Source organism: Schistocerca nitens, chromosome 3 (assembly GCF_023898315.1).
Source record: "Schistocerca nitens isolate TAMUIC-IGC-003100 chromosome 3, iqSchNite1.1, whole genome shotgun sequence".
Classification (NCBI taxonomy): Eukaryota; Metazoa; Arthropoda; class Insecta; order Orthoptera; family Acrididae; genus Schistocerca; species Schistocerca nitens.
In genome coordinates, this window is record NC_064616.1 from 574,297,373 (window position 1) to 574,319,547 (window position 22,175).

At 44.3% G+C, this 22,175-nt stretch overlaps 1 protein-coding gene across 1 annotated transcript in view; it reads right to left on the bottom strand.

Moving 5' to 3' along the window:
• The window catches only part of LOC126249664 (elongation of very long chain fatty acids protein AAEL008004), a 283,854-nt gene that overhangs the window by 69,221 nt on the left and 192,458 nt on the right, over positions 1 to 22,175 (bottom strand). The gene's annotated exons all lie outside the window — the stretch shown is intronic.

Below are 22,175 nucleotides of genomic sequence, written 5' to 3' on the forward strand. Positions count from 1 at the left end.
TTGGTATTCCGGTTGTTATGGGTTTATTTATCGATTATCATTTTTTATTTGTAGTTCATTGTCGTTATTTGAGTTTACATATTGTCAGTTTGTCATTTGGAGGTAGTGAGTGGACCTGTGGACGCTAGAAAATGGAGGGCTAAGTGGAGTAATCGGATCATTTCCGACACATTCTCCTGTTTGAGTTCGATAGAGTGGTGAGAGCAGCGGAGGCAGCCAGAAACATTTGGACGGAAACGGCAAGAAAACGGTTTTCTCGTTTTAAGGAGGATGGGTTTGACATTAGTGACTCTCCACGTTCAGGAAGACCTTTAATGATGATCGTTTAATCGCATTAATTCACAATGATCCTCGTCTGTGTACTTGACAACTGGCAAATGTGATGAACTATGATCATTCCACCATCTTGTCACATTTGCATGCAATGGGGAAGGTTCAAACATCTGGTTTGTGGCTACCGCATACTATAAGCCAAAATCACAAAAATCAGCAGGTGGCCACATGTTCATCTCTGCTTGTTGTTGTTGTGGTCTTCAGTCCTGAGACTGGTTTGATGCAGCTCTCCATGCTACTCTATCCTGTGCAAGCTTCTCTTGCTCTCCCTCTACGATTTTTACCCTCCACGCTGCCCTCCAATACTAAATTGGTGATCCCTCGATGTCTCAGAACATGTCCTACCAACCGATCCCTCCTTCTAGTCAAGTTGTGCCACAAACTTCTCTTCTCCCCAATCCTATTCAATACTTCCTCATTAGTTATGTGATCTACACATGTAATCTTCAGCATTCTTCTGTAGCACCACATTTCGAAAGCTTCTATTCTCTTCTTGTCTAAATTATTTATCGTCCACGTTTCACTTCCATACATGGCTACACTCCTTACAAATACTTTCAGAAACGACTTCCGGACTTTTAAATATGTACTCGATGTTAACAAATTTTTCTTCTTCAGAAACGCTTTCCTTGCCATTGCCATTCTACAGTTTATATCCTCTCTACTTCGACCATCATCAGTTATTTTGCTCCCCAAATAGCAAAACTCCTCTACTACATTAAGTGTCTCATTTCCCAATCTAATTCCCTCAGCATCACCCGACTTAATTCGACTATATTCCATGGTCATCGTTTTGCTTTTGTTGATGTTCATCTTATACCCTCCTTTCAAGACACTGTTCATTCCGTTCAGCTGCTCCTCCAAGTCCTTTGCTGTCTCTGACAGAATTACAATGTCATCGGCGAACCTAAAAGTTAAAATTTCTGCTTACTCGTCAGTAAATCGAACAACATCGACCATTGCTATTCTGTACCGTTACTTTTGATGATAAATGGTGTCTTTATGCTAACATAAGGAAAAGAAAGGAATGGTTGAGCTAAAAAAAAAAAAGTAGAAACTCTCAGTTCAAAGCCCTGTGCGCAGCCAAAAAAGATAATGTTATCCCTCTTGTGGAACAGCGACGATGTGGTGTACTGCGAATTGGTTTCCCGAGGTGTAACCACTACAGCTGACATTTATCCTCAACGTCAGCCCCGATAGCTGAGTGGTCAGCGTGACTGATTGCTGTCCTACGTGCCCGGGTTCGATTCCAGTCTGGATCGGGGATTTTTCTCCGCTTAGGGACTGAGTGTTGTGCTGTCTTCATCATCATTTCATCCCCAAACGGCGCCCAGGTCGCCCAATGTGGCGTCGAATGTAATAAGACCTGCACCAAGGCGGTCGGACCTGCCCCGCAAGGGCCTCCCGGCCAATGACGCCAAACGCTCATTTCCATTTATTCTCAACAACTGAGACGTCTTGCAATCGCAGTTCAAGAACAACGACCAGGAAGACTGCGGAAGTGATGCTACTCCAAGACAACGCCCGCCCGCATTCTGCTAGACTAACAAAAAAAACACTATACAGGAGTTGTGCCCTCATATTTTCACATTTCCTGCTCTCTATCGAATAACCTTCAAGAAACTTCCTTTCCCGATGTAAATGCTCTCCGAATACTACTCGACGAATTCTTTACCTCAAAACAACGTGATTTCTACAGTCGCGGAATCGAAAAGTTACCTCAACCTTGACAGATTGTTGTAAATATTTAAAAGGAATACATTATTGATGACTAAAGTCTCTGTTATGTGTATCTGTTGTGTTTATTAAAGTTTTGGAAAAACGCTATGAACTTAGGCACCAACCCAATAATAGACAATTTGAGCGAGAACCTATAACAGTTTAGATTCACTTTACTTCTTTCTGCTGTACTCATTTAATTTTAATTACAGTCTCGGTCTGGCCACCATGTTTTAACTTTTGCAACGAACGAGTTGACTTGTTTGCATATACTGGGTTGTCCCAGAAGTCCTGGCTCTCTTTAAGTGAAAATTTTGCGTGAAAAATAAAATGTTGTAGCAATGTGTTTTATTTGGAGAAGGACATTATTTCACTTCACTCTGTTTAAAATATTTTATTTGCACTGCTAGTTCCGGGCACTGCCCATTCTCAATTGCACCTTAAAAAACACACCATTAAAAAGGAAGAGGGCTTAAACATGGAAACCATACGACTTCGTCGGCTGTAGCGTTAAACAAACATAATAGTTACCTATAGTGACAGATGTGGATACAAAGACGCAGTTACATTAAAAAATCGCGTGCCATGCATATTTGTGCACAGTAAGAACGTCAACGGTCATCACCTAAAATATAAGATGTAATACATGAAATTCGTTTAGAGAATAATAGCATTAATACGCTCTTAAAATGTCACATCTGGCCAGAAGCGCAAAGGAAACAAGCCGTTAAATTTTTACTACAAATAACGCGATATAAATTCGTTCATGCATATCTATGGCAAAACTGTAACTGTCATTCAGAGAGTTAAAAGTACACGGATCTTAATATACAGTCGATTTGATTTCAGAGTTATCTCTCTGTTTTACACTCCTGGAAATGGAAAAAAGAACACATTGACACCGGTGTGTCAGACCCACCATACTTGCTCCGGACACTGCGAGAGGGCTGTACAAGCAATGATCACACGCACGGCACAGCGGACACACCAGGAACCGCGGTGTTGGTCGTCGAATGGCGCTAGCTGCGCAGCATTTGTGCACCGCCGCCGTCAGTGTCAGCCAGTTTGCCGTGGCATACGGAGCTCCATCGCAGTCTTTAACACTGGTAGCATGCCGCGACAGCGTGGACGTGAACCGTATGTGCAGTTGACGGACTTTGAGCGAGGGCGTATAGTGGGCATGCGGGAGACCGGGTGGACGTACCGCCGAATTGCTCAACACGTGGGGCGTGAGGTCTCCACAGTACATCGATGTTGTCGCCAGTGGTCGGCGGAAGGTGCACGTGCCCGTCGACCTGGGACCGGACGGCAGCGACGCACGGATGCACGCCAAGACCGTAGGATCCTACGCAGTGCCGTAGGGGACCGCACCGCCACTTCCCAGCAAATTAGGGACACTGTTGCTCCTGGGGTATCGGCGAGGACCATTCGCAACAGTCTCCATGAAGCTGGGCTACGGTCCCGCACACCGTTAGGCCGTCTTCCGCTCACGCCCCAACATCGTGCAGCCCGCCTCCAGTGGTGTCGCGACAGGCGTGAATGGAGGGACGAATGGAGACGTGTCGTCTTCAGCGATGAGAGTCGCTTCTGCCTTGGTGCCAATGATGGTCGTATGCGTGTTTGGCGCCGTGCAGGTGATTGCCACAATCAGGACTGCATACGACCGAGGCACACAGGGCCAACACCCGGCATCATGGTGTGGGGAGCGATCTCCTACACTGGCCGTACACCACTGGTGATCGTCGAGGGGACACTGAATAGTGCACGGTACATCCAAACCGTCATCGAACCCATCGTTCTACCATTCCTAGACCGGCAAGGGAACTTGCTGTTCCAACAGGACAATGCACGTCCGCATGTATCCCGTGCCACCCAACGTGCTCTAGAAGGTGTAAGTCAACTACCCTGGCCAGCAAGATCTCCGGATCTGTCCCCCATTGAGCATGTTTGGGACTGGATGAAGCGTCGTCTCACGCGGTCTGCACGTCCAGCACGAACGCTGGTCCAACTGAGGCGCCAGGTGGAAATGGCATGGCAAGCCGTTCCACAGGACTACATCCAGCATCTCTACGATCGTCTCCATGGGAGAATAGCAGCCTGCATTGCTGCGAAAGGTGGATATACACTGTACTAGTGCCGACATTGTGCATGCTCTGTTGCCTGTGTCTATGTGCCTGTGGTTCTGTCAGTGTGATCATGTGATGTATCTGACCCCAGGAATGTGTCAATAAAGTTTCCCCTTCCTGGGACAATGAATTCACGGTGTTCTTATTTCAATTTCCAGGAGTGTATATTAACAATTATGTGGGACACATGAGTAATTGTATATACAAATCGGCGTCACATATAAGCACCGGTGCACAAACGTTTAGTACAATTGTCGAAAGATATTTTATGGACAGGACATAAATATTTACACCGTATATTGGGTACAATACAGTATCGATAAGCAACGTATATAGTGTCGAATCTCAAAACTAATATCTTAGTACGTAAAATTGAAGAACCTTTGAGATTATGGCAATGTCTCCTATCAACTTAAACCCACGCAACCCGTCTCTCCCTCCGTTCCTATGTTTCCCTTGTCACCTTTTTTCCCTTCCAACCTTCTTTCCCTAGCACCTTATCCTTATCAAATTTTAGCCTTACTAATAAGCCTCTACTTCAAACCCTCTTGTATCCCAGCGGTCACTACTGTACCCTCAATACATCCGCGCAAGTATTCCATCCATGTACCATCTCCTTCCTACCCTCCTCAGCGACCATCCTTCCCCCTTCTTCAACAACAGACGAGCTACCCCAGAGCAGGTCTTGCCAGGTTTGGTGACAATGAAGTACTCCTCTTTAACATCAGCGTTTCTGCGTCAGGGGTTTTTGAAATGTTTTAAATATAATCGTATTGTGTTTCTGATTTTTACCATTTGCTACAACAAAAATGGTTCAAATGGCTCTGAGCACTATGGGACTTAACATCTGTGGTCATCAGTCCCCTAGAACTTAGAACTACTTAAACCTAACTAGCCTAAGGACATCACACACATCCATGCCCGAGGCAGGATTCTAACCTGCGACCGTAGCGGTCACGCGGTTCCAGACTGAAGCGCCTAGAACCCCACGGCCACATCGGCCGGCATTTGCTACAACAGTTTTAACTAAATGCTAAGGAAGTCATGTCTCATATATAAAAACTTCAATTTTATTTTCACCTTTACAAAGTTTTAAATTCATTGTACATATCTTAGGCTTTGTTCATTATTCTTTCATCTCTTTTTGATTTTCTTGTCAATTGGCTGAAGAGCAGGTTCACTGTACTGCTAACAGCCCCTCCCCACCTACATAGGCCGTGAGGGGATAAAAGAACAATAAAGAAAAGAAAACACCTATTTCTTTATCTTAAGACAGTGTGCATAACTGCATCACATACCACATAATAATGTCCTTCTTCAAATTTATTGAAGTTGTGGGGCCCACCCAAAAGAAAATGTTCGAACGCGTTTTATGTTATTCGATAGAAATTACTTTATCTACAAAAAATGGGTTTAGTTTTTTATGCTGATATACTTTCTGTCTTTTCAGGTTATTCAAATGCAATGTCAAGTCTAGAAAAAGGAGCATTTTCGACACCTTCTGCTTTTTGCGTTTGATGGAGGTGCCAAAGCAACAGAAGCTGTTAGGCACGTTTGTGAAGCGTATGGCGAAGAATAGATGCCTCTTAGGACGGCTCAGAATTGGTTTCAAAGATGGCAATTTCGATCTCAAAGATATGCATGATGCAGCACGAATTGCTCGATGGGAACCAAACAGTGAACGCGAAACTAATACGTCCAACAAATGTAACGATTCAACAAAGGTGTCCAGCAAAAATGACGTGATCGGTGACGTAGTGTTCTTCTGCAACACAACAATTTCCTCATATCGCCAGGGAAGCCTTTCAAACGCTTGTTTGGGAAGTGACGCCACGTCCTCCTTATTCTTCCGACTTTGCGCCTTCGGATTTCCATTCCCTCTCAAATGCATTGCATGGCGGCAGTAAAGACGTGGAACTGAAAGCTTGACTGAGCAATTTCTTTCAGTGAAAACCAGGCGATTTCTACCGTCCAGGCACTGAGTAACTCGTTGAACGCTGAGAAGAAGTTGTAAATAACAACGGAGAATATATTATTGATTGAGTTGTTTTTCATTTCTTGTTTATTTTTGTGGGAACCTAAACTTAAAAAAAACCCAAGAACTTATGTGATAATCTAATACAAGTGTCAGGAGAGGCTTCCCACGCCATCCCATAGTGATAACATCTTGCGGGGATACTGACTGTTACGTTCCATTCGCTGTTCCGAGAGTCCCATAAAGTTACTATGGGATTAAGATAGGGGGATGTAACGGCCCGGTTAAGGTGTGATAGGGTGTCTCGAGTGTTTGTCTAACTAAGAACGTATGAGTGCAGCCAAGTGAAAGTGATTGTATCATCTTGGAAGACGGAGGTGTACACAGCATGCTCATCATAAAGTTATAAAATTGTAAAAGAAACGAAATAATTGATATCGAGAGTACTTAAATAAACATACTAATTCATAAATTTCCTGGCACATTAAAAATGAGTGCCGTGTTGTGAACGGCTTCTGTGACCCTTACCTCTCGCATTTAAAGTGCTCCACCCAGTGAGCTAACGAAGCACGATTGACGATCCGCCCTCACAGCTTTAATTCCGTCAGCACCTCATCTCCTATCTTCCAATCTTCACGTAAGTTCCCTCGCGTATGTCGCGGGACAAGTACTATCGAGGAAACGATTTTGCGGAGAAATGGCCTAGCCAAAACTTGGGGATTTTTTCCAAATTTAATTTCCGCTCATCAGCAGAGTGCACGTTTTTTGAAACTTCTTATATTAAAACTGTAGCGGGACCAGTGCTCCCAGACTCTGCTGTAGAGCGAAAATTCTCCATGGAAAAAAATCCCCTGGGCTGCGTCTAAGCCATTTGAAAATAATTACAAGAAATGAACTTTATCCAATTTTTTTCTTTTCTTGAGATTCGAAAAAAATGGAAAATTCTTCGATCTGATTGCGGTAAAACTGAACAAATAGAAGCAATTTACTCAGTTTACTTGTGAATCCTAGCAATAACCAATTTATTTAACGAGGAGAACACGGCAAGTACCATAACCATATTTCCCACAAACTTCGCTCGGTGGAATAGGAGTCAGAATAAGCGAACACGGTCTCGACTTATCCGTAGATATTCGTCCATTTCTGAGAAAACAACGATCAAAGTTTTTGATGCAATTTAGATATGTCTTATGGATCACTACTCTCAGCTGAAATGATGGTAGAGTGGCTAGCGTCGTAGCTTTTTTTCACTTTTGCACCCCATGTTCGAAATCCGATATTGTTTTTATTTTATTTTATTATAATTTTTTCATTTACCTACCCTCGCCCGTAGAAGGTTACTACACGAATGTTTCTTATCAAGTTAGGGAATACAAGGGCGTGATACTAATTTAAAAATTCCAAGTCGGTTTGACAATGGGTGTAATACATTTTTTATATAATACATATGTGTGTACAGTATTTTTATGGCTTACAAACTTTTTAACGTATCATTTTCTTATACACTGAAGAACCAAAGAAACTGGTATACATGTCTAATATCGTGTAGGGTCCCCTCGAGCACGCAGAAGTGCCGCAGAACGACGTGGCATGGACTCGAATAATGTCCTGAAGTAGTGCTGAAGGCAACAGACACTATTAACCCTGCAGGGCGCTCCATAAAACCATAAGAACACGAGGGGTGGTGATCTCTTCTGAACAGCACGTTGCAAGGCATCCCGGATATGCTCAATAATGTTCATATATGGGGAGTTCGGTGGCCATCGAAAGTATTTAAACTCAGAAGAGTGTTCCTGGAGCCAATCTGTAGCAATTCTGGACGTGTGGGATGTCGCATTGTCCTGCTGGAATTGTCGAAGTCCGTCGGAATGAACAATGGACATGAATGGATGCAGCTGATCAGACAGGACGCTAACGTACGCGTCACCCGTCAGAGTCGTATCTGGACGTATCAGGAGACCCATATCTCTCCAACTGCACACGCCCCACACTATTACAGTGCCTCTACCAGCTTGAACAATCCCCTGCTGACGTGCGGGGTCCATGGACTCATGAGGTTGTCTCCACACCCGTACACGTCCATCCGCTCGATACAATTTGAAACGAGATTCGTCTGACCAGCCAACTTGTTTCCATCATCAACAGTCCAATGTCGGCGTTGACGGGCCCAGGCGAAGCGTAAAGCATTGTGTCGTGCAGTCATCAAGGATACACGAGTGGGCCTTCGGCTCCGAGAGCCCAAAGCGATGTTGTTTCGTTGAATGGTTCGCACGCTGACGCTTGTTGATGGCCCAGCATTGAAATCTGCAGCAATTTACGGAATGGTTGTACTTCTGTCACGTTGAACGATTCTCTTTAGTCGTCGTTGGTCCCGTTCTTGCAGAACCTTTTTCCGGCATCAGCGATGTCGGATTTGATGTTTTACCTGATTCCTGATATTCACGGTACACTCGTGAAATGGTCGTGCGGGAAAATCCCTACTTCATCGCTACCTTGGAGATGCTGTGTTCCATCGCTCATGCGCCGACTACAACACCACGGTCAAACTAATTTAAATCTTGATAACCTGCCATTGTAGCGGCAGTAACCGATCTAACAACTGCGCCAGACACTTTTTGTCTTATACAGGCGTTGCCGATAGCAGCGCCGTATTCTGCCTGTTCACATATCTCTGTATTTGAATATGCATGCGTATACCAGTTTCTTTGGCGCTTCAGTGTACTTCATGCTTTTATCAATGCTTACATTAATTCTTATATTTTATCCTTACGTTTTTTCCTCAGGAAGATCTGATGCATTCCCTTAGATGATACAAATCGTAGAAATATTCGAAACATAGAAATTCCGAACACCACGAGCATTGCGCGACGGCAGATTTGCCACAAAGACATTTCTTCGAATGAACGTTTTTCGGAAAAGGAGCGTCGTTAACATTACTGATGATTTCACGTGTTGTTAATAATTTCGCGGCAAGCCACACCTAACGGATCACTTAGCCGAAAAGTTTCGCTTGCAGTTGATTGTGAATCAAGATACACGACAGGAATGACACCGAAAACCAATTCAAATAGTTTCCTCATTCATTTATTGTTTTGTTTTCAAATTTATTCACGAGAGATACAATTAGTAGACGAATAAAGACATTATTTCAGTACTCAGTGGAAAACATTCGTTTAATGTCAAATGGCTCTGAGCACTATGCGACTTAACTTCTGAGGTCATCAGTCGCCTAGAACTTAGAACTAATTAAACCTAACTAACCTAAGGACATCACACACATCCATGCCCGAGGCAGGATTCGAACCTGCGACCGTAGCGGTCACGCGGTTCCAGACTGAAGCGCCTTTAACCGCACGGCATTCGTTTAGTAATCTTCTACGGACATGGGTAGATAAATGAAAAATAAGAATAAAAGTAGTAATCGGATTTCGAACACGGGACGCAAAAGTATAACGCTGCGACGTTTGTAACTGCATCACCAGTTCGCACGGGCGATGATTCTGATGAAAGGCACATAATGTCATTTTCTTAGAGACGGTGGAGTTATCTATAGATAAGCCGAGACGCGTGTTCGCTTATTATGTCACCTCTTACACTGAGTGAAGTTTCTGGGAAATCGGGTTGCAGTATCTTGTACTCCCAATTTAGTTTTTATTAATTTTTTTGCGTTGCCATTGTACTAAATTAGGCGTACGTCGGGATGGGCTATGGTGGTGCTCGAGAAACGCGCTACGCTAAGGCAAATCTCGATAATTTCTCGGGTACCCTGGGGAATTTGTCAATGGTGCCTCGCTCTCTGAGAGACTGCGCGAAACTACTATAGAACGAAATACTGAGCCACAGCAGTCGTAATCGTTGTCTTCCGTATATGAAAAGAAGAATTTTTTCGTCTGAGATTTCACGTGTCACCAATTCAAAGGGCTCCAGGACGCTTTAACATTCTTTCAAAATTCGCCAATATCACCTGTGAGGTTCTGAACACGTGAATAAGAAGATGTTAAACATGCTCCAATGAAAACCGCACATCATTCAGTGTTTAGTTCATTGTGTATTTTATATTCTTACAGATCATAAATAACATTGTACAAGTAATAAAAAATTAGTTGATCGCGTAACTTCTGCGCACTTATGTAACCAAAGCAATTACTTTTGACGAAGGTACAGTTTACATGCACAAACTAGAAAGTGTGTATAATTATTGTTATTTTGTACTCCATAGAACGTTCTTCATCATGATCAAAGGCTAGAGTTTCCTGTTATTATTGATAAATCTGAAAGCCGTTTATGAAAAACAGAAACATGCTTTATACATGCGAGTTCCACGAGGTACTAAATCGGTATCTGATATATATTCGTCTTCTTTTCGTTTTTTTTTTATTTTACCTTTTTGTCGAGGAAATTGCATTTCATAGTGCTATATGACAAATCTATATTGTTTCCTTTATTTTTACTACAACATTCTTCTGTTTCACATTACAAGTCAACAACTCTCGAATAAAACCCGAATTAAACAGTGAAAGTGTCAGTTTTGCTGTAAATACTGTTTATTCTTAAGCAACAGACAGGAGGATAACAAAGCAGAAAAACAGTTCTGCAGGTTACCGGTTCCTTTATGTATCTTCACTCAGAGTCTAGACGGTTCACCACTTCCGGTTTTTAGGGGAATCTAGTAAGACACTGATCGCGTACGTCAAGAAAGCGATCGTTACTAGGTAACGCCCGAAAGTATGCAACACACCTAACGTACGGGTAACGCGGGTACAACCTTAACTGACCAAAGTGACTAGGAAAACTACCGCAATCTACGATTACCTATGTTTAACTCGTGCAAGACACGGTGGCTGATGCGCAATAACCAGCTTTCGTCCAAAGCGCTGGACGAGTTCATTCGTTTGTACGGAAGGGGAGGCCGATAAGTGTTTTCCATCTTTCGGCCGGCCTGCGATAACAGAGTCGATGCGCACGCACTGCAATCTTTCTCAAACGATTTTACAGAAACTATTCGGTAAAAAAAAAAAAATCATTTTTGTTTTACTTGTAGCTTTATATGTCAGGTTCACTATGATGTGCCCATCATTACGTTAATAGTCATAGTTATTATAATATTTACGTGAAAGTAAGACACCTCGCGAAATACGGAAAAGTGTGCAATGAAAAATAGAGGTCGCTATAATTTGGTGCGTATTACATAATACGTTGTTGCGTATGAAATTTAGCTAACATATTGAATTTTCCTTTACACTTGGGTTGAGGTATCAGTCTGCCACCACTCTCAAGAAAATTGATCTGATGTAGCACACTCATTTGTGATTGCGCCGAGCCAGCGATAAGGCCAGAGTGAAATATCCACAACATTCCTCATATTTCATAAACGTTTTCAGACATCGAAATGAGATTCTGGCGCCCGCATCTCGTGGTCGTGCGGTAGCGTTCTCGCTTCCCACGCCCGGGTTCCCGGGTTCGATTCCCGGCGGGGTCAGGGATTTTCTCTGCCTCGTGATGGCTGGGTGTTGTGTGATGTCCTTAGGTTAGTTAGGTTTAAGTAGTTCTAAGTTCTAGGGGGCTGATTACCATAGATGTTAAGTCCCATAGTGCTCAGAGCCATTTGAACCATTTTTTTGAGATTCTGGCAAAAGATAGTACACGAAGAGGAGAGTATTTTACCATATCGTTATTATGTAAAACTTCATTATCTACCTACATCTACATCTACATCTACATTTATACTCCGCAAGCCACCCAACGGTGTGTGGCGGAGGGCACTTTACGTGCCATTGTCATTACCTCCATTTTCTGTTCCAGTCGCGTATGGTTCGCGGGAAGAACGACTGTCTGAAAGCCTCCGTGCTCGCTCGAATCTCTCTAATTTTGCATTCGTGATCTCCTCGGGAGGTATAAGTAGGGGGAAGCAATATATTCGATACCTCATCCAGAAACGCACCCTCTCGAAACCCGGCGAGCAAGCTACACCGCGATGCAGAGCGCCTCTCTTACAGAGTCTGCCACTTGAGTTTGCTAAACATCTCCGTAACGCTTACCAAATAACCCTGTGACGAAACGCGCCGCTCTTCTTTGGATCTTCTCTATCTCCTCCGTCAACCCGATCTGGTACGGATCCCAGACTGATGAGCAACACTCAAGTATAGGTCGAACGAGTGTTTTGTAAGCCACCTCCTTTGTTGATGGACTACATTTTCTAAGGACTCTCCCAATGAATCTCAACCTGGTACCCGCCTTACCAACAATTAATTTTATATGATCATTCCACTTCAAATCGTTCCGCACGCATACTCCCAGATATTTTACAGAAGTAACTGCTACCAGTGTTTGTTCCGCTATCATATAATCATGCAATAAAGGATCCTTCTTTCTATGTATTCGCAATTCATTACATTTGTCTATGTTAAGGGTCAGTTGCCACTCTCTGCACCAAGTGCCTGTCCGCTGCAGATCTTCCTGCATTTCGCTACAATTTTCTAATGCTGCAACTTCTCTGTATACTACAGCATCGTCCTCGAAAAGCCGCATGGAACTTCCGACACTATCTACTAGGTCATTTATATATATTGTGAAAAGCAATGGTCCCATAACACTCCCCTGTGGCACGACAGAGGTTACTTTAACGTCTGTAGACGTCTCTCCATTGATAATAACATGCTGTGTTCTGTTTGCTAAAAACTCTTCAATCCAGCCACACAGCTGGTCTGATATTCCGTAGGCTCTTACTTTGTTTATCAGGCGACAGTGCGGAACTGTATCGAACGCCTTCCGGAAGTCGAGGAAAATAGCATCTACCTGGGAGCCTGTATCTAATATTTTCTGGGTCTCATGAACAAATAAAGCGAGTTGGGTCTCACACGATCGCTGTTTCCGGAATCCATGTTGATTCCTACAGAGTAGATTCTGGGTTTCCAAAAACGACATGATACGCGAGCAAAAAACATGTTCTAAAATTCTACAACAGATCGACGTCAGAAATAAAGGTCTATAGTTTTGCGCATCTGCTAGACGACCGTTATTGAAGATTGGGACTACCTGTGCTCTTTCCCAACCATTTGGAACCTTCCGTTCCTCTAGAGACTTGCGGTACACGGCTGTTAGAAGGGGGGCAAGTTCTTTCGCGTACTCTGTGTAGAATCGAATTTGTATCCCGTCAGGTCCAGTGGACTTTCCTCTGTTGAGTGCTTCCAGTTGCTTTTCTATTCCTTGGACACTTATTTCGATGTCAGCCATTTTTTCGTTTGTGCGAGGATTTAGAGAAGGAACTGCAGTGCGGTCTTCCTCTGTGAAACAGCTTTGGAAAAAGGTGTTTAGTATTTCAGCTTTACGCGTGTCATCCTCTGTTTCAATGCCATCATCATCCCGGAGTGTCTGGATATGCTGTTTCGAGCCACTTACTGATTTAATGTAAGACCAGAACGTCCTAGGATTTTCTGTCAAGTCGGTACATAGAATTTTACTTTCGAATTCACTGAACGCTTCACGCATAGCCCTCTTTACGCTAACTTTGACATCGTTTAGCTTCTGTTTGTCTGAGAGGTTTTGGCTGCGTTTACACTTGGAGTGAAGCTCTCTGTGCTTTCGCAGTAGTTTCCTAACTTTGTTGTTGAACCACGGTGGGTTTTTCCCGTCTCTCACAGTTTTACTCGGCACGTACCTGTATAAATCGCATTTTACGATTGCCTTGAACTTTTTCCATAAGCACTCAACATTGTCAGTGTCGGAACAGAAATTTTCGTTTTGATCTGTTAGGTGGTCTGAAATCTGCCTTCTATTACTCTTGCTAAACAGATAAACCTTCCTCCCTTTTTTTATATTCCTATTAACTTCCATATTCAGGGATGCTGCAACGGCCTTATGATCACTGATTCCCTGTTCTGCACTTACAGAGTGGAAAAGTTCGGGTCTGTTTGTTATCAGTAGGTCCAAGATGTTATCTCCACGAGTCTGTTCTCTGTTTAATTGCTCCAGGTAATTTTCGGATAGTGCACTCAGTATAATGTCACTCGATGCTCTGTCCGTACCGCCCGTCCTAAACATCTGAGTGTCCCAGTCTATATCTGGTAAGACTATAACATGCTGAGAAAATTTATGTGAAATGTATTCCAAATTTTCTCTCAGTTGTTCTGCCACAAATGCTGCTGAGTCGGGAGGTCGGTAAAAGGAGCCAACTATTAACCTAGCTCGGTTGTTGAGTGTAACCTTCACCCATAATAATTCACAGGAACTATTCACTTCTACTTCACTACAGGATAAACTACTACTAACAGCGACAAACACGCCACCACCGGTTACATGCAATCTGTCCTTTCTAAACACCGTCTGTGCCTTTGTAAAAATTTCGGCAGAATTTATCTCTGTGTGTTATTTCAATTACTACAGACTTTTTCGGCGGAAGAATGTAGGGCCATCGATAGCTGGTGAAACGAGAAAAGCTATGCGTTTTGGAACAACACATGTGAAGACATTACATGGTCTTTTGTACCGAGGATGTGCTTTTTCATAAGCTATTGACTTTTTGTGTGTATTGTGTATTGAACTGGAGACCTAGAAACGACGGAGAGGCCTCGTCTCGCCGTAGCCCTCCGTGGTCCACCCACCCCACCACCGCCCCACCCCGAACTCAGGATTATTGTGTGGTTCGGCCCCCAGTGGACTCCTCCGGGAATGTCTAATACCAGACGAGTATAACCCCTAATGTTTGCGTCGTAGAGTATTTATGGTGTACGCGTACGTGGAGACAGTGTTTGCGCAGCAATCGCCGACATAGTGTAACTGATGCGGAATAAGGGGAAACAGCACGCATTCGCCGAAGAAGATGGAAAACCGCCTTAAAAACCATCCAGAGGCTGGCCGGCACACCGGACCTCGACACTAATCCGCCGGGCGGATTCGTGCTGGGGACTGCCACGCCTTCCCTCTCGGGAAGCTGCGCATTAGACCTCCTTTGTACGGGAATTACATAATGTGTGTACGAGTACATATTGTGACACAGGAACAGCGACATATGGAAGTCATGGACGTATAGCCGCAGTTGTTAAGAAGACCGTTCGCGTAAAGCGGGAAATCCCGAATCGAGTCTCGGTCCAGCACAAATTTTCACTGTCGTCATCCCCTCATACAGCTGATGGTTATTGCATTCGCAACCGAGAATACATTTCACGTATTTCATAATGGCTGTAGACGGCGCAGTGTGCGTCGTTCTTCCGAACAACACAGGCACTGCAGAGTGGCTCCAGGAGCACTTCTTCTTCTTTCTCAAAATATCTATCCAGAAAAACTTCCTCAAACACTCTAAAAACTAACTGCCAACCACCCCTTATACAGGGCGTCCCAGGAGGACTAGTCAGTATTCAAAGATGTTACGGCAACGATCATTTGAAGCAAAAATCTTCGTTTGGGCATCGGCTCTATTTCGATTACTTTCTGAGGCAGAACGTATTTAACGTACATGGCTATTTATTTTCTGTATTATTCAATACACTGTTAGGTTTGCTCATGTACAACATTTAGCAAACATTATAACATGTGTTTTACAAAATATCAATTGAAAAATACATTTTTTAGCATATACTCCTCTAAACATTGTCGTACACGTCACATTACTGCTGGTGTACACTTCACAATAAATGTTCGAGCTTCACTGCATCTGTTCACTCTTGGGAGAAAATGTTGTGTTGCGTGTCTGAGTGCCCCTGTCGTTCCATGATGTGCCCAAGCAGTTCATCTCATTTATTCACTTTTCGTTTGTACACGTCAGACGGCATGCAGCCTCATAAACAAAAATTTACTGGCGTAAGATCTGGCGATCTTGGTGACCAGTTAACTGTGCTACCACGACCAATTCAGCGATTAATGTAAGTGCGGTTGGGATGTTCTGTCACAGGTCTGGTAAAGTTTGGAGGGGCTCCGTCATGCCGAAAGTACGTTGCAGTCTGCCTCGCCAAAGGAACGTACTCAAGGTGTTCAACAAAAAAATGGTTCAAATGGCTCTGAGCACTATGCGACTTAACTTCTGAGGTCATCAGTCGCCTAGAACTTAGAACTAATTAAACCTAACTAACCTAAGGACATCACACACATCCATGCCCGAGGCAGGATTCGAACCTGCGACCGTAGCGGTCGCTCGGTTCCAGACTGTAGCGTCCAGAACCGCACGGCCACTCCGGCCGGCGGTGTTCAACAAACGAATTTTCCAGAAAGGTAAGTAATTCTGTCCCTCCATTCGCTCTTCAAAAATGACTCGACCTATCAACGTGTTACCTATCACGCAGCACCAAATATTGATGGAAAGACGAACTTGGAAATTAATTCCCACTGTAGTATGTGGATTTTCCTGCTACCATCGATGATTATTTGTGTATTATTGATTCCATTTCGCGTAAGCGAGGCTTCATCAGTAAATAGCATTAATGGAAGCAAATGACGATTATCGTTTAACTAGTGACAAAATTCAGTCCGTCTGGCATTGTCGCAAATGTGAAGATTGTGGACACGCTGTATGTTAAATGGGTACTAGTTTTCTGCATGTAATGTTCACCATAGACGTATTTGTGGATATCGATACGTGCAGAAAGGTGGCCGTGTGCTGGCAGTGGGACTGTGCTGCACCATTTCAACAATGTGTTGCTGTTACTGCACAGAGTGATAAATTACACGTTCATTACAAAAATGGGAAATTGGAGGAATTTTTGTTTCACACAGTGTGTTGAAAACTCCGATAAACACGACCAGGGATTCGACGTGTCGGTAAACGGGCATTACCATCACAGAGGCCGTAAACATACACCACATCTGTCTATTCTTCATTAGTGTAGATGTGCGGCATTTTAGGCAGTGCACGTACACGCAGATAGCCGAAGCTTCTCTATGAAACACTCTCAATCTGTCGCACTTCTTCCCTCACCACACATTAAGCGCTCAATAGGCTAGTTTAATGGTAGGAAGACATCCCGAGCTAAGAGATTGAAAGCAAGGAGACACGATGGGCTAAAATGAAACGACAAAGAGGTTGGGTGGATAAGACACATACGCGAGCGCCACTAGCCCAAAAACGAATGTACACTAAATGTGTTCTACAGGTATCTTGGAAACCATTCGGAATAGGAAATATATCCATATGAAGTCTTTTGCTTCAAATGAGTGTTCCTGTTATATCCCTGAGTACTGACTATTATTCCTGGTGTAACGTTACGCGTATTTAGGCGAGCTAATCGGCCGCCCAATATTGGTACGAGATAACCTGAATTTGTTGTACAGCTGAGGACTAGCAGGTCCAGGGCTCAGAGCTCGCCGCAGAAGGTCCGGCTACGCGACCATGACTGGCGAGGCCAGGTACAATGACGAGCAGCTTCGCCGGAAATAGGCAAATTCCAAGGCTGAGAATATGGACGGCAATGAATCGTATGGCCTTCGTGCAGGAGACAATGATCCAAGAAATGGCGGAGTGTCTGACAAGCTGAAAGATGGGCTCTTACAGTTCTTCAAGAACCTACAGTAATTCACAGTCAATTATTAAAGCAAATCTGAATAAACCTACGATCTCCGGAAAATGAGGCACATCCAATCACACAACAATATTATAATATCTTTAAAGCTGCAGAAACTAATACTTCGCAGTGAATAAATATTTACACAATGAACTGTAAAGCCGGCCGGGGTGGTCGAGCGGTTCTAGGCGCTACAGTCTGGAACCGCACGACCGCTACGGTCGCAGGTTCGAATCCTGCCTCGGGCATGGATGTGTGTGATGTCCTTAGGTAAGTTAGGTTTCTAAGTTCTAGGGGACTGATGACCTCAGAAGTTAAGCCCCATAGTGCTCAGAGCCATTTTTTGAACTGTAAACTGTAAACAATCTTCACGGATTTGCCGCCGGATCACGTTGTGCAAATTCCACAATATTTCCTGGGAGCAACTGTCCGACATCTTCATGTGGTTCAAACTTTCTGGTAGCTACGAGGGGTGTCCAGAAAGTAAGTTCCGATCGGTCGCGAAATGGAAACGAGTATGATAATCCGATAAAGCTTTGCACAGATGTGTTGGGCAGTGTCTCTAGTATGACCCTAGATAGCATCACGTCTCTCCTCTCATTTCTGAGCCCATAGTGATCGCGTAAAGTTGTCTAGAAAATAGTGTCTCCCGCCAAGCACGAGGACCTGGTGAGAAATTTCGACTCAAGCTATGCAGCCAACATTACATAACGGTCTTGCGGTTCCTCCTACAAGACAATTCTCAGCCGCATTCTGAAGGGGCAATGAAGATGCTCCTGCATCGTTTTCAATTGGAAATGTTTGACTACCCACAATACAGCTCGTAATTGACTCCCTCTGCGTTTCATCTCTGCTCACATGAACCGCTGGCTATGAATACAACATTTTGGCACAAAAAACGAGCTGTGGGCCAGCGTAGAGAATTGGCGGAAAGCACTGGCGGCTGTCTTTTATGATGAGGGTATTGGAAAGTTGGTACAACGCTACGACAAATGTCTTAGTCAGAACGGCAACTACGTAGAGATGTAGCTGGATGGTGTAGCTAACTGTTAAAAATAAAACATTTCTAATTTTCACTGTGGTTTCCATTTCGCGATCAATCGGAACTTACTTTCTGGACAGCCCTCGTATGTACGACTGACAGTATCCGCACGTAGACGCCCCGTTTCTAGAACACGTGCGCGAAGAATGTGTAGGCGCGGAAATCACTCATGCTCAATGATCTGCAGATAGATGGTGCCATACTCAAACCCCCTGTGCCGAAAATCGCAGAGCATCTCTCCTGCGCGTGCGCTGTACGCTGCGTTAACTAACAGTGCGGCCGGGCGTTACTCACTAAAGACCGTACTAGATCAGTGTTATGGCGCGTCTGTTATCGAAAAATCTTGATTTTCGCGTCGTGATTTAATAGCAGGCAGTGCAGGGTTCCAGGCTGTACTCAGTTGAAATCCCGCATCCCTGTTGATGAGATTATCGGCTGCACGGATATGTATTGCTCCCCTACGGACGAAATCCCAGAAAGATGATGCCGGCGATAAAACTTCCGTCTCTTCATAAATCATGTAGTGTCCTGCATTCAGACGGTGTTCCACAATTGCCGACTTCTCCAGTTGGCGTAGGCGTGTATGACGCTGGTGTTCATCACAGCGATCTTGCACAGTGTGACATGTCTGGCCTATATATGCTGCCCCACATTGACAAGATATCTTGCACACACCACAGTTCCCCAGGCCAAGATCATCCTTAACTGAACCCAACAGGTTTCTCAGTTTCGCGCCCGTGTTCTAGAAACGGGGCGCCGACGTGCGGATACCGTCAGTCGTACAGGGTGTTTCAAAAATGACCGGTATATTTGAAACGGCAATAAAAACTAAACGAGCAGCGATAGAAATACACGGTTTGTTGCAATATGCTTGGGACAACAGTACATTTTCAGGCAGACAAACTGTCGAAATTACAGTAGTTACAATTTTCAACAACAGATGGCGCTGCGGTCTGGGAAACTCTATAGTACGATATTTTCCACATATCCACGATGCGTAGCAATAATATGGCGTAGTCTCTGAATGAAATTATCCGAAACCTTTGACAACGTGTCTGGCGGAATGGCTTCACATGCAGATGAGATGTACTGCTTCAGCTGTCCAATTGTTTCTGGATTCTGGCGGTACACCTGGTCTTTCAAGTGTCCCCACAGAAAGAAGTCACAGGGGTTCATGTCTGGCGAACAGGGAGGCCAATCCACGCCGCCTCCTGTATGTTTCGTATAGCCCAAAGCAATCACACGATCATCGAAATATTATTCAGGAAATTAAAGACGTCGGCCGTGCGATGTGGCCGGGCACCATCTTGCATAACCCACGAGGTGTTCGCAGTGTCGTCTAAGGCAGTTTGTACCGCCACAAATTCACGAAGAATGTCCAGATAGCGTGATGCAGTAATCGTTTCGGATCTGAAAAATGGGCCAATGATTCCTTTGGAAGACATGGCGGCCCAGACCAGTACTTTTTGAGGATGCAGGGACGATGGGACTGCAACATGGGGCTTTTCGATTCCCCATATGCGCCAGTTCTGTTTATTGACGAAGCCGTCCAGATAAAAATAAGCTTCGTCAGTAAACCAAATGCTGCCCACATGCATATCGCCGTCATCAATCCTGTGCACTATATCGTTAGCGAATGTCTCTCGTGCAGCAATGGTAGCGGCGCTGAGGGGTTGCCGCGTTTGAATTTTGTATGGATAGAGGTGTAAACTCTGGCGCATGAGACGATACGTGGACGTTGGCGTCATTTGGACCGCAGCTGCAACACGGCGAACGGAAACCCGAGGCCGCTGTTGGATCACCTGCTGCACTAGCTGCGCGTTGCCCTCTGTGGTTGCCGTACGCGGTCGCCCTACCTTTCCAGCACGTTCATCCGTCACGTTCCCAGTCCGTTGAAATTTTTCAAACAGATCCTTTATTGTATCGCTTTTCGGTCCTTTGGTTACATTAAACCGCCGTTGAAAACTTCGTCTTGTTGCAACAACACTGTGTTCTAGGCGGTGGAATTCCAACACCAGAAAAATCCTCTGTTCTAAGGAATAAACCATGTTGTCTACAGCACACTTGCACGTTGTGAACTGCACACGCTTACAGCAGAAAGACGACGTACAGAATGGCGCACCCACAGACTGCGTTGTCTTCTATATCTTTCACATCACTTGCAGCGCCATCTGTTGTTGAAAATTGTAACTACTGTAATTTCGAAAGTTTGTCCGCCTGAAAATGTACTATTGTCCCAAGCATATTGCAACAAACGGTGTATTTCTATCGCTGTTCGTTTAGTTTTTATTGCCGTTTCAAATATACCGGTCATTTTTGAAACACCCTGTACATAGCCACCAGCAAGGTTGAACCACATCAAGATGTCGGACAGCTGCTCCGAGGGAATATTGTGGAATTTGTACAATGTGATCCGGCGACAAACCCGTGAAGACTATTTACAACAATCCACCGGGAAAGCTTGAAGGGTCAAAAATGGTTCAAATGGCTCTAAGCACTGTGGAACTTAACATCTGAGGTCACCAGTCCCCTAGACTTAGAACTACTTAAACCTAACTAACCTAAGGACAACACACACATCCATGCCCGAGGCAGGATTCGAACCTGCGACAGTAGCAACAGCGCGGTTCTGGACTGAAGCGCCTCGAACCACTCGGTCACAGCGGCCGGTCTTGAAGAGTCAAACCTCTAAATTAACAATTTTTATTGCTTCATGAGATTTCAAGAAATAGGTATCTCAGATAACAGCATTGCACTCTAGCTCTTACCCCTGAATGTATCTGTTTTATTTATTGATTTATGACATCTTTCATTTCCTTTTAATTACGCAAATGTGTGTCACAATATCGTATTCTCCACAATTACATAGCAAATGAATACAGCATGAACACCTCATATCTTGACAGACTTGTGTACTTACGGGGTGACAATTATTGAACTATATAAAATGAAATCGTCATAACTTCTGAACGGTTTCCGTTAGGACGTTCAAACTGCACGACTGCACCGTTGGCCGTGGGGCATGATGGGAATTAGTATGCACATGCATGCTTTGGTTTAGCGACGTAGTCCACTTTCATTTGGATGGTTCGTTAATAAGCAAAATTGGCGCATTTGGGGGACTGAGAATCCGCATTTCGCTATCGAGAAGTCTCCTCACCTTCAGCAGGTGACTGTGTCCAGTCACGGAACAAGCGGTGCGATATTCCTTGATGGCGCGGTGACTACCGAACGGAAGTGAAGGTTTCGGAATATGATTTCATCCCCATTATCCAAAGTGACCCTGATTTGGATAAGATGTGGATCATCGACCCCATTGAAGCAGGAGAGTGTTTCATGTCCCGGAGGAGGACGTTGGGGACTGCATTCTGCCTCTGGAGTAACCAGAGGTCACTGGCATGGATCTCGATTGGCCGCCATATTTTCCGGATCTGAACACACGCGACTCCTTTTTGTGGGGCACATTAAAGACAAGGTGTACAGCAATAACC